The 18,083-nt window shown below is 38.4% G+C and overlaps 1 protein-coding gene across 3 annotated transcripts in view; it reads right to left on the bottom strand.

Annotated features, from left to right (window-relative positions):
* MYPN (myopalladin) overlaps positions 1–18,083 on the bottom strand; it is a 78,763-nt gene extending 60,680 nt beyond the window's left edge. For 2 of the 3 annotated variants that reach the window (XM_009944425.2, XM_075423109.1), the window contains exon 1: positions 1,626–1,826. The gene's annotated coding sequence lies outside the window, so the exon portion shown is untranslated. Of the gene's footprint in view, positions 1–1,625; positions 1,827–18,032 lie in introns of those variants that run through there. The other variant, XM_075423108.1, reaches the window with a different exon arrangement.

Below are 18,083 nucleotides of genomic sequence, written 5' to 3'. Positions count from 1 at the left end.
ACTGTCACTGTATTTGTTTCTTTTTGTCTGCTGGTTTTTTTTTATGCTTTCTCATCAGTCTTCTCTAAGAATATTGTAACATAGAAACCTTCGCATTTGAATCATATTTTCAAACTATGACATTTAAATGAGATTTGTATTAGGTGGAATTAATTGCCTGTTGCTGTAGAATATTACTGTTTATGAAAACAAGTACTAAACCAATTAAGTTTTAAACGGAAAACTGATCCCCCCCCCCCCCCCCCCCCCCCCCCCCCCCCCCCGTGATTTAGATTGCGATTATATTGCATTGTCCAATTGCCCTTATGGTATTGTGGAAATTTTTAACAAACTGTCTTAATGTTGTATTTATGTGCAAATATACCTAGACTGCTAATTCTTAGCAGCTGTTGATAAGAAACATTCCTTCAGTACCACAGCAAGACCTGCTGTAAAACCTCTAAAGAATGCACAGGAATAGCAAAACAGCAAAGAACACACAGTTCTCCTCTGCCTTTGATAGTCTGTCACAAAGAAAACCTAGCCAACTGCTGAATTGTCTATAAATTATTTCTGATATGTAAATATCATTCTGCTCAGCTACAGGAACTAAAACACTTCTTACTGCTGTTTAATTTTGTTAGCCCTTTCTGAAAGAAAAAAGACAGACAGAAAGAAATATCCCGACCTTAGGAACCTTCAGGAGGTGTAGGAGAGGGAAAAGAGCCTTGCTGAAGTTTATGAAATTATTCCATTAGCATTTGCTGATTTTGTTTCCACTCTTCAAGTGTAGAGCGTCTTTACGAATGTAAACCTCATGACCAAAAGAAAACTACTGATAATCAATGTCTTTAGCATGATTCGTGTAATGTTCTGTTGATGTAAATTCAAGAGATACTCTGTTCTCTTGTCAATTGTTGACATATAATTTTGTAAAACTTAAGATGGGCTTCTGATTACTGCTTAATGTTGCAATATATTGGGCCAAACATATGCTACTGACAGTCAAATACTTTCCTGAGAGAGAGAAAGAGAGCAAGGGAGATAGTGAGAGCTCAAGGGGGAGAGCTGTGCCCTTCTAGTAGGAGTGTTTCTGCAGCTGTTGTGTACATTAATCCAGAGAGCAGATCTCCCAACACTAAATATAGCCAGTGGGGTCATTTTACACGACAAAATAAATAAATAAATAAATAGAAAGTATTTAGCTATGGGGTCACATTAAATTAGGTTTAATTTTGCTTAAGAAGGAAATCCAAATTATGGCATCTGGGTTTAAGGGTGAATACCAGAATGTAAATATTTCAGAATGTGGAGGGAAGATAAACGGGAAGAAGAATACAGTCCCGGCAAGGAACTTTTCAGGTCGTTAGAATCTTCTGTTGACTCCGTGGAGGAGTCAGACTGTCTCCGAGGGATTTTGAGAAGCCCACCAATGCTATTCAAGCCTTGTATAATGCTGCAGAACATTGTTTCTGTTTCACTGCATACTCATGCCTCAGCATAATTTAAGTCAGTCGGTTTAAAAAGTATTTGTTCCCTGTATTATTATCAGCAATAATTAGCATTCAAATATACATGCTCATCAAACCCTTCTGCACCTGTGCTGCAAAATCAAAATGTAAACCGATCTAAAGTTGAGGGATTACCTTTTTTAATTCTTCCAGATGTTGCTGCCCAACCGTGGCAGTTAGTAGCGATGACAATTATCCAGAAGTGTGAGATTAAAGTTAAGGAAGCGAGAGAATTCTTCAAGTCCTCAGGAACAGAAACAGCTAGGAGTCCATACAGTGAAGGAAGTTAACCTTCGTTATTATGAGGATGGCTGTAAGAAGCTGGACAACCTGTCACCACCGGAGCAATAGCATTTGTCAGTTTGCAGGTCCCAAGTTATTTTGAGCAGCGTAAACCATGTGCCCGTGGAGCATTCCACCTCATTGGACAGGGAATCCACGGCTCTGACAGCACCTATGGGCACCGAGTGCCTTCACTTGTGAAACGTCCCCTATAGATGCTTATGTGGGTTTTGCTGATTCATCCAAGAGGCACTGTAGTGGCATTGTATTGCTCTTGTCAGCCAGTTTAGACTTCAGCCTTTTAAAATTACTGGTTATTGCTGTTGTCTTTATGTTTTGATCAGAACTCGAAGATTACAGTCACTGGGAAAACCCGTCAGCTGGTAACAATGTCAGAGTTTTGTAACTCCAAAGGCAAACTCAGCAAATGCGTGTGACTTAGCAGTACAATATTACCAAATTCTTTGAAGCATGCAATTTAATAAACACAGTGCAAGAATGCAGATATCTTTAAGGATGGCCTGTAACTACAAATCTTCAAAAAGCTAGAACTTCTAAACTTGTTACTGAACACACAGTGATAAACTGGGGTGGGAGTGGGGAGTAATTAAAAGAGGCAAGTGAAACTTGGCTGTAAATAAAACTCAGATATAAGCATAGGTGGAATAATTTCAAAATATTTTAAGCATTACACAGAGAAACATTGTTACTGTATAGAATTTCATTTTGTAAAACTGAGCTACTGGTTCAAACCTTGAGTAACTAAAACCTACCACATTACTCGGAAAATGTAGAGACTGGATTTTCTTTTCTGCTCATCCTATACACCAGCAACAGAAAATAATCTATAATTCTAATCAGTTCGTCTTACCAAAAATGCTGCTTGGTTATTGATATACTGTTTTATTAGAAATGCTCATCACAATTTCGGTTTTAAAGGATTACTAAAATGTTATGCGTTTATTATGGGGAATTGATATATAGCGCTTTCCAAAGCTAATGATGTAATTAGCTGGCTTTTTGACCTTCTTCCAATTCTCTGAAAATGTTATCGAGTGAGCGTCTTTGCTAGAAAACAGGTTCTCCTGTGGGATGTAGTTCTTCAGAAAGTCATTTTATGAGGCATAACAGTATGAAAAATCAGAGATAAAGGAAATTCTTTTATGAAAAATTTCCTGATGCATTGGAGTTAGTGTTATTTCTCTCTCTTTTTGTAAAATATCATTGTCAGAATAGCTTGTGAACGTTAGTTTGTGGTGTGGTTTCTTCAGTGACAGGGAAAAGTTATATAGTGAAGTCAGCCCTTCTTTTGGGGACAGGTTAGGCATTTTATGGGTTGGGTAATGCCTAGTGTAACTTTATACCTGGAATAGACATCTAATGTATTCTTTGTAATATCTGTAACGGTAGATGTGAGCCATACAGTGCTGACAGGAACTGCATGTTGATACTATACTGCACGCTACTGTGGCTTGGACATGACAGTATCTGTAGATCTGCAGGCTACAAAGTTTGAAGCCTGAAAATAAAGTCTGATGTGTCTGATAAAAGAACTGTAGATCTATGTGGACTTCTGCTGAAATGCAATTATTATAAAATGTGCATGGAGTCTTGTTGAGCTGTGAACTGCTATTTCTGCATAACATGCAAAATTAAGCAATCCAAAGTAACTATTCAAACTGATCCAAAAAAAGTGCAAAAATTTTCCATTTTAAGAGTTTATAGAAGATGCTGGAATTGCAAAATCGTTGATTAATCTGTGCAGCAAATGAGCTAAGGGTTATGTGGAAAGTACAACATTGAGAAACTATAAAAGTTATGAGCCTTTACTGTGGCAGACTGACCACTGTAACAGCACGTGGTACAAGGAAAAAACTTCTACAAGAAGTCAGAGCATACACAGTAAATGTGCCAGGTCTTGCCGAGCTGTCATCTTGATCATCAGAGAATTTCAGATTCACCAGTTTGCAAATAACAGCGTAAAGCTCGTGAAAATACTGTTGTTCTTCTGTCTACTTTTTTAGAAGATGGTGCTGAGCACTTAAAAAAACACTTCAAGATACCATGACCTCCAGCTTTATTTCATTTTGTCATTGCTGACCGGCAGAAGGGAATATCTGCCTCTATCTAGAATAAAGCATAATGTCCTGGAATAAATTAATGAGCACTAATTCTCTCCAGATACTGTCTGTCAAAGCCCAAAGTACCTTTACGAGCAGAAGGTGTGTGTCTTAAAATGGAACTTTGTACATGGCTTGTTGGCTGTTATTCCACAGTGGGATTATCAGACTGTAATTGTAAACCTTCAGGGTTTATTATAAATGAAAAATTCTTGATCTTCAAGATAATAGGATGAAAGTAATACAAGCCTATTAATGGCATGTTCTGAACCATTAATTGAGAAATGAGATGAGTTACACAATATTTGGTGGAGAACAATTATTAGACATCTTTGTGGACTGCCCAAAATTACATGAGGAGTCTGCACTGTCTTTTGGGGGTGATATGAAGGCATCTCTTAATACCACATATATTGTCCAGCTTAACAGTAAGCTTGTGAATACGTCTTGGGCTGGAAGAAGCCATCTAAAGTACAGTGCTGGAGAGTTTTAGAGCCTTAAAAAAATAAAAAAGAAATGGCATGTGAAGATCTGAAGAAGTCGTTATCCTTTACAACATTTATCTACCACCCTTTTTTTTTTTTTTTGAAACAGCTCAGAGAAGAAGCAGGGCTTAGCTTACTATCCCAGAGTAACTGAGGCAGATGCGCACTTCTTTGGGGCATAGGCTTGCCATAGTTGCAGCGATGTCAAGGTTGCAGTTAAACCCACAGTACATGTAGGTCACTATCATGTACCTAGCATATAGCATATATTTGCTTAATTAGTTTGGAGTAAGAAGTTTTCCGACTGAAGCTAACTCAAACTCAGAATTACACGTGCAAAAGTTTATTTCGGCTTTAGATGTTAGTGCTGGCAATAGTGCTGACAGCTGCAAGCTGGCAGTAAGCTTTGGGACATATATTACATGGCATCCTGATTAGTTAGATGCTTATCACAGAAGCTAGTGATGAAAAACAGTTGGACAAATGTCAAGATTGTATTCTGAGCAGGAATACCACCTTAGAACAAAAGACATAAAACTGAGTGCTGCTGACGTTGAGGCTGGAAGCAGGGAGAGGACGAAGGCAGTACCAGAAGACGGACCCAGCAGAGTGGGCATACACATGGAGGCAGACTGAGCCTCCAGCAGTCCGGGAAAGAAAAAAACTTGCACCAAGCTGAACATTACCAGTGCAGCTCACGGGAAAGAGGGCATCAGTTCCACAAAGAAAAACTTGCTGGCAATGTCTTTAACAGCTGATTTGTGAAGTGACTCTGGTTCTAATTAAGCTCAGCCGGACTAGACCAAGCTACTTTCAGATCAGCTCCAGTCAGTTTACACACAGCAGCTATCTGTGTGCCTGTGGGGAGATCAAAGTAGTGAGTTTCTGCTGTTACTCTTTAAGGGCAAGTACATGAAATGGTGCTGTAGCTCAGGTGATGCTTCCTAACTCATTCAACCATTATAACTTGATCTGAATTCTTAAGGAAAATGTAAATTTATCAGTGATTTAATTGTGTAGTGTGGACACACCAGTCAAGAAACGTGCAGAATTAGAAAAAGATGTTGAAGTCATGAAAAGACCTAAGAAGCACAAGTCACAGATCGTGCCATAATTATGCTTCCTTCGGGAGCCGATAGGACACTGCCAGCAACCCTGGCCACCATGGAAGGAGTGTTCCCTCCCCTGTATAACCAGAACTGCTGCTGGTCCTTACAGTCTGTCCTATGTTTCAGATAAGCATCTATTATCTGAAAGGGTCTGAATATATTCAGGTACCTTTGCCTACGAGAGTAGCTTGTGATACTTCCTCACATGGCAGTGTCTCTGGGAATGAAAGCTCATTCTAATGTCCACTTGCCTTTGTTCTGTCATTATTTCAGAAGAACATAACAGTGCTCAGTGTGTTTACTCTAGGGTGTTCAGAAAGTGCCACCAGAGTCTACAGGAGAAAGAATTTTCTGGTTTACAGCTCATTGATCTCTTCGCTTAATTTTTAAACCGATAAAAGGAGTTTGCAGTATGATTAAACATATGGGCAATGATGTGCATGTCGCGGGTTGTGATTCTGTACTCAAAGTGTTGGCTGATGGGCAAGTACAGGTTGCTGTTGCCATGTCTGCCTTTGTAAGGGACAGACAAGAGTGCTGAGGCAGATCCAGAGAGAGCTGATGTATTCTATATATCACACTGGCAAAAAAATAACAAAAAAAGATGATGATGGTCCAGCACTGCTTCTACATTGCAAAAAGCAAGTAGACTGTCATTCAAGCAACAGCGGGCAATTTCCTTGCTCTAAAAGGACATCTAAGTACAACTAGACTATATATTATTGTGTTGAAGGTCTGCACATTCTGAGAATTGCAGTTGGGAATGTACAAATGAAGGTGTTCCAGGAGCTTTGTGTGGAACTAATACACAAATGGTAGAAATGACAAATCAGTGTTTGGATTATCAGCAAACTCATGTCCCGCTGTCTCTCCGAGACTGACAAAGGAGCTCACATCCAAAGGGCTCCAACAGATAGCAAGAAGAGCTGGTATCAGATATGTCATAACAACATCTTACCATGCTGTCACAGAGTGTATGTGCCATTAAGCTGATGAAGATGCTGTACAACGCAATAGAAATTTGCTCTTGATTTAGAGGAACACATTACATGCTTTTGAAAATCAAATACTGCCTTTAAGACATAATTACAGGTTTCACATGGTCTTTATTAAAGCCCAGTCTACAAAAGAAAAGACATTCAAAAGAAACAGTGATATCATACTAATAATTACACTTGTGTCTTCAATTTTCATAAATAAGAAAAAGTTTTGAGAAAAGACACAAACCCCATCTTTTGCATACCAGTTTTATTGGTTTTTTTTTGAGCGATGATTGGGAAACACCCAAGATACAACAGGAGACTCTTGTGCATAAATATGTGCAATAGCAGCAATAATAATTGTATTCTTCTGACTACCACGTGACCTTCAATTATACAGAGCAGGAAGATTGTGTTTACACAGCTATCTCACAAGCAGAAAATGTGGAGAGACAGGGAAAACTTGAAAATCGTACCATGTCTAAACAAGATTTTCTACAAGATCAGTTTTTTGCCTGTGATTGTAATCCGATTCCAAATTGTTGTCAAAAATTGTCTTTGTAGTTGGTCCTAGATTTCTGAAAGGGTTTTAGATTGTGATTTTTTAAAATTCCCATTGAAAATTCTGGAACCAAAATACTAAATGTTCCATTTCTTTGAAAGTTTCCTTAAGATTCTTTGCAGTCACGTTCCAGGGAGGTAGTGATTTTGCAGATCTCTCCAGAGCCCTGTGGAGCACAGGGTTACTACTCACTTCTGGTCTGCATCCCCCCAACCACTGGGCTTGCTCATCCCAAGGCTGAACTCATTTCTTTCCAATGTGGAGTATGAAATAGTGCATTAGACAAGTTTTCTCTAATGGGCTGAAGGAGTAACTTCAGAAGAGAGGCTTAGCAGACCTGTAACCATTTTGCTGGTTAAACATGAATGTTGACACATAAAGTACCCACTTTGTCTTTTGTTATACTGTTACTGTTACATAGTTATGCTACCATATTCCAAGGGCAGTGATTTGCTCCCTACCTGTGCAGCTTTGGACAATAGCAACAATGTCTTTTCTTGAAGCTTCTAGTGGCTAGCTGCTGCTTGAGGTATGACATTTAAAGGTCTGGGAATTTGACAGTGGTGGCAAGCCCTCTCTCTCTTTTAGATTATAGACTTTAATAATTATCTAAGGCCATTATTCTTTTGGTAAGAAAAGCGTTAATAGCAATTTTCTGGATGTTTCTGGTAAAGCTAGTTCAATAGTGATTTGCAAACCTTGTGTAAGATAATATGAGTTGGATATTTTCTATTCATATCATTATGCAGAACATCTCTTAGCATAAGCCTGCCAGGTATTGTGTGATTCTAACTCAGATTCTAATTTTAGTACTGGAGACACATCAGAAGGACGAAAGAAATTGTAGCTCTTTTCTGTTGAAGGCACAAATATTGATGTTGAAACATTCCTTCAGTGCCTTTTTCTTTTTCACCCAGGCCGAAACAGGCTTTATCATTTAACAGGGCAGCGCTCATGTAAGGGCTGCCTGAGTGTTACTACAGAATTTTGCAGTCTCGTGAATTATTTAGACGAAATGTACTAGTAATTTATGGGGCCTGATGCTGTTTCCAATGAAATCAATGCTTGTTCTGTCACTAACATCAATAGGAGATGAGTCAGACTTTTCCAAAAAGTTAGTTATAACCACAGTAATGAAAGCAGTCTTTGAGTAATCCGAACAGAGCCACAATCTCTTGTACTATTCTCATCCAGTTTCATCCAATGTTCCATCTATTTGCTTTTCAAAATGAATCAATAGGTAAAAATATACCAGTATTTCACTTTCTTGCTGTAGAAATGGTACAGCTGAAAAATGTTATGAAGATTTCCAAAAAACACAGAGGTAATCCCCAGAACATTAAATAATTGATGTTATGGGTGGCAATTGTAAAAGAGGATTTAAAAATCCCTTTTTTGTAAAAAACTTTTACTCAGTATGTGAAAGTGTCAGATTCTTTAAGGTGGATTCCCTGCCTAAAAACATGGATGACACTGTATCCTTATTTTAAATTATGATCTTTTTTCTCTTGTGCAGTACTATCCATTGTACAATACTATCTTGTATAATATTAACCTTTCACAGAACTTGGTCAACTTGCAAAGTTGCCTGTAATACAAAAGAGTTAGCAAAAAGTGTGTGTTTATAACCATTTTACTGTTCCCTGTATAGTTAATATTTTATTAGGTTCTCCTGCATTTTTCCTTTTGCAAAGGAAATTATTTTTTTAAGTTGGGATATCTAAACAACATTCTACAAGCAGCTGGGTTCTTTAATTTGCTAGCGTTCAAATTTTAAAGTGGATAGTTTCCATTCATGGCTCAAATATAAAGTGCGTGAGCTCTGCTTGGAAGCGCTCACATGGCTGAGTAGGATCGCCTTGAAGTTACCACCATCTCTGGGTGCAGGGTTTGGCTCACATCAGCCTTCTTTCTGGGGTCAGCGCTACCAGACTTCAATGATTTGTAGAGCACACAGCAAATATTGATATACAGAGAATGGCGGTTGCCCAAAGAAGCAAAATTTTGATGCAACCTGTTCTATAAGATTGTTTTTAAAAATTAAATACAGAAAAAATTGAGATAATACTAATGAGGACTCCTATCTAAAGCATCCAGTGACTTGGTGGAGACTATGTCTGGTAATCAACAGAAACACAAGATCAGAAATCAATGGATTAAAATTAATAACCCAGAAACTTTTTGATTACTGAACAAAATATCAAGGGGATGTGCTGTTCCATTCATTACTTTCTTTGGGCAAGTGAAGCAGGAGGAAGCTTGATTTGACATTAATGCCAAAAAACCAGCTTGATTGAAAGGTATGAGATTTACAGTCAGGGTTACTACTCCCAGCATCGTCAGAGACTACAGGATCCATTCTGACACTGTAGGATTTCACTGTCCTGATTGCGAGGCATGACTAGTTCAAACAGACCGTAAAAGAGGATCTGATAATGCCAGTTCTGCTGTCTTCACCTAATTTGGGACGCTCTGTGATATGTGAGATTTGCATTCCTACTATGACCCTCTCCTTCCCTATCTTCTTTTATTTCCTCACTTTATTTCTTGTCTTTCATGTCTTTCCTTCTCTTGTTTTTAATAAGAACCTGACTTAGCACACAAGACGAATTTTGCTGTATTGTTTCAGGTCTCCAACTAAGAGAGCACCAGGTGGCACTGACTCAGTCTGCTGCTGGTACAGGTTTGCCAGATATTGCTCTAGCTAATACGATCATGGACTTGTTTTCCTCACATTACATGTAAGAAAAGGGCACTAAACCAGACACTTTGTTTGTACTTTTGCTGTTCCTTTCTGGGTTTTGCTCTTGCCTTTTTTGTGGGTTGTCTAATTTGTTCTTCAGATAAAACAGGATTAGATCCTAGCAGCTACAGATCTATCCATTTCAATGGGCTTCTTTACCTTTCTTCAGAACATACATCTCCAAAACATCTAAAAAGGATGTTTGTAGCCATGATTAATACCAGTTGAACAGATTGTCAGAGGGACTGCTACAAAGAGTATCTTGTTACCTAAATCTAAAGGAAAAGGAAATACAGGAATGTTACTAAAGTGAAAGCCATATTATACACTTTATATTTGAATATTTGAACTTTTTCTTCTTTTATTTCTATTGTAATAAAAGTTTTGTTTTTTGTTTTTTGTTTTTTGTTTTCTCATGGTAGCTATGTCTATGGTTGATATTAAGCAGACCTGACATCTACACTATCTGCCTTCCTTAACTGCTTACTGTTGTCCAGAGACAGGGTCACATACATGAATGCTTTTGACCTGGGTTGAGATTAGCACAACAACACATTATGGATTTTACTTTTAGAAGTGGATTAAGAGTCAGTCTAGTGAGGTGTATTTTGTAACCACACAGTGTCTATTTCCAATTACACATTCATCAAACAGAGATTTACAGTGCAGTCCTCATTCTTATCACTTAAATGGCATTGCACATCTAGAACAGAGACAGAATTTCATCCTGGCTTCTTACAAAGAAAGTCCAAAATCCTTAAGAACTGAGAGACTTCACTGAGAGTCCATCTGTAAGTGCTTTTAACATAAAAGAACAAAATAAGTAAGGTTGTTTGTGGAAACCTGATAACTGTGAGTTGCACAGTAATGAGGCAAATACGCTCAGAGGCTCTTGCCTTCTGTCTGAACTAAGTATATATATACCATTTATATAAAATACGGGTACCTTCAGTATCTTTTCTTCTAATTAGGTATAGTGGCTTTCCAGTGTATGTCTTTGTTTTATATTAGAAGCCCTGAGGCCTACAGCAAATTAAACACAAAGGGCCAGGCAGGTGGCAGGAACCTGAGGCAACTCAGCCTAATGGTAGTGTAGATCAGGACCTTTAGGATTTTAGAGTAACCAAAACCGGAACGAATGGCCGGTGTTTTGAGCATCAGAGGCTTTGATGCCTGCTATAGACAACTAGAACTATAGAGAAAATCAGTAAGTTAGTTGCCAAAATTATTCTTCATGAAATACTCCCCTAATCAGAATGTCTAAAAGGATTGTTGCTAGAAGCGAATAAGGAGACGGCATTCATGGATAGTCTACATTTTAAAAATAATTTCTTGAGACCTCTTGCTTTTGAAGAATTTCAGTGGTTTATCAGCAGTGTGCATGGCAGCTCATCTCTGAACTTGTGGTCATTGGATCACCTCAGCGAGGTAGGCCTGGGATAAACAGTTTGGAGGACGGCAACATGATTGTTCATTGAGGTGACCAGCGGAACTAACTAAAGACGAGAGCTTGACGTGCATAGCTTTGGTAGCAGGAGAGCATAGTTTGATAATGGTTTGCTAAAATATGACAGAAACAAACTCCAGGGAAAGCAGAGACTGTGTACAGTGTACTACAATGGTGCAATAGGATGAACTGGGAAATGGTCAGTCTGAAGGGCCACAGCTGGGGAAAAGACATTATATCCATGCTTACATGGAACCTATCATCTCGACACGTGGTGGCAGCAGAAAAGCATGGCAGTCTTTGTGCCAACAAATAAAATGCAGTAATGGCCTGTGGTGCTAGGGGAATCGTGTTGCCTGGTTATAGCTAGGAGAAGGAGTGCTTAGCTGCTATTATTTGACCCCTTGTGCATAGCATTCTGAAAGCACTGTCTCTGCCCAGCTCTCTGACTGTACAGACAAGGGAAAAAAACAACTTCTGCAGAAGCTCTATGGTTTTTAAAATTTTCCTCCTTTGTATTAAAACAGTGCCGTTTTGTAATGAAAATGTAACTAGGATATGATTCCCAGACTCTGAATCTCATTAGGTGACTGGTTTGAGAAATAGTTACTGTTTTACCAGCACTTTAATGTGTCACCTTACTATGTACACTTGAGATCAGCTTACCAGCCCCGTCCCGATGATTCTGGCACTCTTTCCCTTATGCTGCCTCATCTGTCTGGAACGCCTTCCCTCAGGCCACTGAGTCACCTTCCCACTTTAAATGTTGCTTTTTTCATTGTAATCTTAAACTGACCTGCATGATAACATATTTTGTAAAAGTGTATATGAAGATGCACTGCAAAAATTCTATCTATAGATACTGATGAAGCTTCAAAAATGTTTTTTTAGGATACAACTTTACTGACAGAATTAATTTTAAAATAAGGGTCTTTTTTGTCAAAACACAAGCAAACTTTCAGAAGGGACAGAGATGAGAATTCTCAGTTGTTTGATAGTACCAGCTTATTAAACACCAGAAGTATCAGAATCACTCTGTCTAGCTAAAGAACAAGTGATATCCAGATAATGTAAGCTCACTTACTGAAGTAAGGGTCATGACCCAGAAAATTACCTCAGAGCGGCAATAGCAGGAGGTACTGGCCATTCTGACTAGCTACGCAAATTGTGAACTATGCCAAACATGACTTTTTCATAAGTATATAAGACAGAGAAAGAGAGAGAAAGAACAGCAAAAAGAGGAGGCTATACCTTTTCTAATAGGAAACTAAATAAGACCTCTAATTCATTTCAGATAAATTACCTAGTAATCAAAAATGTTTCTGACTACTTTCCCAGGTCACATTTAAGCCAGTGGTTCTGCTTATGCAGTTGTCAGTCTCCAGAACCACCTAATTTCCAAACAGTCAAACTATCAATTTACTCAATGGAAGGAGTCAAAAGATAGATCACAGGATTTAAAATATGTTCTGATCTTATAAACCGCACATATTACAAGCATGTTTAGACCAACTGGTACATCAGTGGCATGTAAGAATGCCATGTGCTATCACACAAGTTATAAAAAGGAATTTTCTTTCTGCCTAGGGTGCCTTTGAAAATACTGTTTAAAATGTCTCACTTCTTTTTGTTTCAGAAAAGGAAGAATATTGGAAGATTCCAAACTGTAACACTTAGAAAGAAAATGCAAATATAACGATAAGTACTTTTCATTTAATCTAATTAGTAAAGGCCTCTTAAAGCACAACAAAACCTTTTTGGCATGCTTAATTGGTGGTGTGAGGCTGTGGAAATTCGATATTTTAAATAAATTTTAGACATAATGCTCTTAAGCATATGCTTAATATTAAATCAGGACAACATAGTAAATCAAGAAAAAAATCTATTTTATGAAGAAATATTTACTACTTTGGAAATTCAAAGACAGGATATGAAGCCCAAGCCTACATTTTCATTAAGTAGTTAAAAATATATACTTTCAATTTTCTACATATTTGTTGAAAAGCTAAGGGATTACTTGTGTAGAGACAGTTGTATATTCTCATTTGGGGTGCTTATATAACTTCACATTGGCCAAGATTTTGACATTCGAGTGACTAGAGACAGTCACCTAAATCTTTACTCACCATTTTTTGAAAATCAAAATACATATTTTGAAGAGACATACTTTAGAAAATCTCAACCATAATATTTATAACTCATGAATATTGTATATGAAAACTATCCCTCTTGTATAGAGCTGATTTGTTTTGTTGTGTGTTGAGCTGCTGAATAGGATTTAAGGTGTTTGAGTGAACAGAGAAGTTCAAGTGCGGGCTGGATCAGGAAGGGGAGCCAGAACTGCTGGTATCGTGCTGTAATGGATAGAGTTTACATGAAATGCATTTCAATTTGCTGTCTGCACTGCATTAAAGGAGTATAAACATGTATTTTTTCACACTTGATATACTCAGTTGTGGGGTTTTGAGCTGTGATATGAAGCCATCAAGACGCAGCTAGTTTGAATTGGCATTAGTACCACTGACTTCCATTGAGAAACAATTTACCCACCTGAGGGTTTGACCTAGACGAAAGGGAAGCCGGGAAAATTACAGATTTGACTTATCGGCCAGGGAGGGCCAAGAGAAAGAACTCAGTCAGAAAAACTTTCTGAGTTTTCCCAGCTTTAGTGAAGATAATAAAGTTTAAAATCCAAGAAACAATGAATGAGGCCTCTAGTAACAGTCTCCACCTTGCAGCTATAGCTGCTTTCTGTGCCCTCCCATGAGCATTACTGAACTATTAAGGAGGGATAACAGTGCTCCAAGCAGTATTGTTTCCTTTCCTCGTTTTGAAAAACTTAAGAAAGAAACTCTTTACATACTGTGTGGTTCCTAATCCTGAAATATTTGTTCTTTATTAATGTGGCGCAAAAGAAAGCCTTTGATTCTTTTGCAGAGGTGTGAAGATCTCTCTGGTCTAGATCCTGAGATGCAGGATTTGATGCAGCCAAATGTTTACATCAGAAAATGCGTGATGATGAATAGATTATTAGTTTCCGGTTTTATTCTTTTTATGTTGATCACTACATGTCCAAAGAAATTATGGTAAAGGCAAGCATGGTATTTGAATCTTTAATTTCTCAAGTATTTAAAAAATTATAAGTTTCCTGCAATACAGCTATAAACATAAATTTATTTGGTAATTCTTGAACTTTTAAATCTCACTTGAAAATACGTAGATTTAAATTATATTTTAAAAAACATTTAAATGCTATTAGTCAAATGACATTTCTTTTAATGTGCTGTGGTTTTGTTAGAAAACATCAGGAAAAATAATATATTAACAGTATCTGTTGTGTTACTTGGGTGAATACTGAGTTTGGGTGAATACTGAGTTCTGTATCCAGGCAAAATTAGCTGTAAAACTAATGGTGTAGGAACTTCTAAGTGAAGAATTTAAAAGTGCATGTATTGCTATTAACTATTCTAAACTGAATCTTAGCCAAAAGATAACAATTTTCATAAATTAGATTTGAAGATGTGCAGACACTGTAATCCCAAATATTAGATTGTTAAGCGATCATTGCTGACATAACTCACTGGAAATTATGACTGTTTGTAATGGTTACAAACAAAACACTTCTAGGTTCATGTCTCCTATAATTCTGCAGGGAAGCCAGTAGGGATTATTATAGTTATGAACAGACTATTTTAATGCTTATGTTTATTATAAACTCAGAAGATAACACGAACGGGTTTATAATGGTGATGAGCTATTTAGAGGCTCAAACTTGAACAAGAGGTCAGGAAAAATTATAAGGATTAAATGTCATTTCCCTCTCAGGAAAAGTGATTTTTAATTCTAATGGTGTTTATTACAAAGCAACCACTTGGCCATAAGGCCAAATAAGCATTATTTTCATTCATTTTATTAAAAAAAAATTTATACTCAGATTTGTAATATATATACTGTCTGTTAAAGAGCCAGTTTGCCTGGCTGAGTTTGCTACAAGATTACAAGCATACAATATTGTTTGCATTGAGTTGTTTGTATTTGCAAAAGTTTTAACACATTGGGCACAATATTTTTTTACAAATGTACTGCCTAAAAAAATGTTGTGGAGAAGTTTTCTGATGAAACTGGAGTTTCAAGCTGACATTCCTGCTGGTAATCTGTCTGGTTTTGGATGCCTCCACTGGGTTATGGGGTGAACAGAAGCTGCTATGTCATAGCTGGATACTGTGGAAATGCTGTGCCTTTTCCTGAGATAGAATCACAGATTCACAGAATCACAGAATGGTAGGGGTTGTAAGGGACCTCATCTAGTCCAACCCCCCTGCCGAAGCAGGGTCACCTACAGCAGGCTGCACAGGACCTTGTCCAGGTGGGTCTTGAATATCTCCAGAGAAAGAGACTCCACAACCTCCCTGGGCAGCCTGTTCCAGTGCTCCGTCACCCTCACAGGGAAGAAGTTCTTCCTCATGTTCAAACAGAACTTCCTGTGCTTCAATTTGTGCCCATTGCCCCTTGTCCTGTAGCTGGGCACCACTGAAAAGAGTCTGGCCCCATCCTCCTGACACCCACCCTTGAGATATAGGCATTTATAAGGTCCCCTCGCAGCCTTCTCTTCTTCAGGCTGAACAAGCCCAGCTCCCTCAGCCTTTCCTCACAGGACAGATGCTCCAGTCCCCTCATCATCCTCGTAGCCGTAAGACAGTCTTAGGAACAATCTTGCTTGAATCTCCAGGGATCCAAGCCCTAGGACTACTCTCAAATTTATGTCTATGTATGTTGAAGAGTAATTTGGCTGCTCTAGAACCCTGCCCGCAAGGTGGAAATAGCTCTGTATTCTTCTTCTATGAAAGTAAATACAGGTGTGTTAAGTGGGCACTATCCATTACCCCTCAAATGATCATTTCTGATTGCGATCAGTGATCATATTTAGTGGTGTCCTAGTGGCTTGCTGACAGCAAAGACGAGAAGGCCTTCATCAGTCAGATAGAGGTGATGAATTGCTGCTACCTCCCTCTCCAAGAAAAAAAAGCCAGCTAAATGGAATGGAGGTTTGGCACAGGTGGCTGCTTCCAAATGAAGCTTTGACCAAATAGTTGCTTTGGCCTCCCCTTTACAAACTTGAAGTTTGAAGTTTTAAATTGAAACAGTTTTTGTATGCCGGTAGACCAAATAAACAAAGAAACATTATCCCAAAAACATTGTCCCAAGATTGTCTGGAGAGAAGTAAAAGCCTCTGAATCACTCATATTAAAAAATCAACAAGATTGTCAGCATTTTGCACAACTCCAGTGTCAGTAAACAGAAAGAAAAGATTACAAGTTTGTGGCAATTTTTCTTTCCTAAATGGGAGCTTATTAAGTATTGGCATAGGAGATCTCTGGGAACGTGAGGAGTCAGTAGGTTTCTCTATGTACGAATTGTGTGTAGGTAGCAGCAGAGATTCTATTTTTCACACATTTATGAGGATTTGATTGCTCATCTCATATAGCTCACTTTCCTTCTGTCTCCAAAATAAAATATTTTTTTCTGGAAATCCTTTATTCTAATGCTAAGGTTGAGACTTTTATCATAGGAAATTCAGAGTTACATTCCTCCAAGGACTCCAAGCTCTGACTGCTGACATATAATTTCTGTGGAGCTGCTTAACAACCTCTGCAAGAGAAATGTAATTTTCCATCTGTCCAAGAGTCTTCGTCCACTGTGATATGTTTAATGCACTTTTTGAACAGACATGTCCTGTACTGTAGTTGATACAATGGCACAGGTTCATTACTGCTTTGACACCACATTTCAGTCCATGCTATACCAAATATCTATCAGTTGCTAACTGCACCAAAATCGATCTCAGAGCACCATGCCCCCCCTGGGTTTCAGTAATACATGTGTCTTCTCCTGAATTAAATCACGAAAGCTGCAGAGTACCGTCCAACCACCTTTACTAAACAGAGATATCTTTATTGCAAAATAGTCCCATATTTCTGAGTGATAACTAATAGCAGAAACAGCTGGATGTAGTTTGAACATACTGGTCACAGTTTATGCCTCAGAGTTACTATTTTCTTCCCAGCTATTTATTCTTTGCAGAGTCCTGCCATAGGAATAAAGAAAACAGCACGTCCTGACAGTTGTTTAGCCACGGGGCCACAGGCTATTATGCCTAGCTGATGGCGGAGTCCTCTGCTTGCTAAAGAGGCATGCTGTTTCATCTTCTCTCCTAGCCATCTGCCTAACTTCCAATTCATGTCATGCCTGTGGTGCCCTCTGATATTAAAATGTTTCCTTACAGTTTCTTTCTTCTCCTCGTCTACAAGCGTTATTCTGGTCTAGGACCTTTTCCTTCACTATTTCTGTTCCCATACCCAAACACATCCATTCCTATCTTCCTATTGCCTGGAAGTTTTTTTTCTCTCAAATCTTACTCGTTGTAAAACCAAGGACTTCATCACCCTAGAAATGGGGTGGAGAGAGAGCTGAATACCAGGAAAAAATCAGTCTGGCTCAGCAGAGAGGAGGCTTTATCATGGTATTTCTGGTTCCCATACCAGCACAATTTTTTCTTCCGTTCCCAGTTCTATTCCAGTAACAACAAACGTAATTCTGTGAATTAAATGCCAGCTCCTACTACACCTCTAAGAAAAGAGACTGTCCGTGTCATTTTCATTATTAGTTTTCCCCTCTGCTGCCTCCCAAGCCCCCTGAAAGAACAGATCCCTCCACCCCACCTCTGTTCACACGATCAGGTCACCCTGTGCTTGGGATAAGAAACGACACGAAACAATCCAACATGGAAATTTGCAAAGAAGCCAAGAGTGCTTACCATAAAGTGTTGTGACCAGCCCATGTGTGAGCCTCAGTTCTGGTCCTCTCC

The sequence above is a fragment of the Opisthocomus hoazin genome, chromosome 6 (genome assembly GCF_030867145.1).
Source record: "Opisthocomus hoazin isolate bOpiHoa1 chromosome 6, bOpiHoa1.hap1, whole genome shotgun sequence".
NCBI classification, from domain to species: domain Eukaryota; kingdom Metazoa; phylum Chordata; class Aves; order Opisthocomiformes; family Opisthocomidae; genus Opisthocomus; species Opisthocomus hoazin.
Note: the sequence above shows the minus strand (reverse complement) of the source record. Positions and strands in the feature narration are given on the sequence as shown.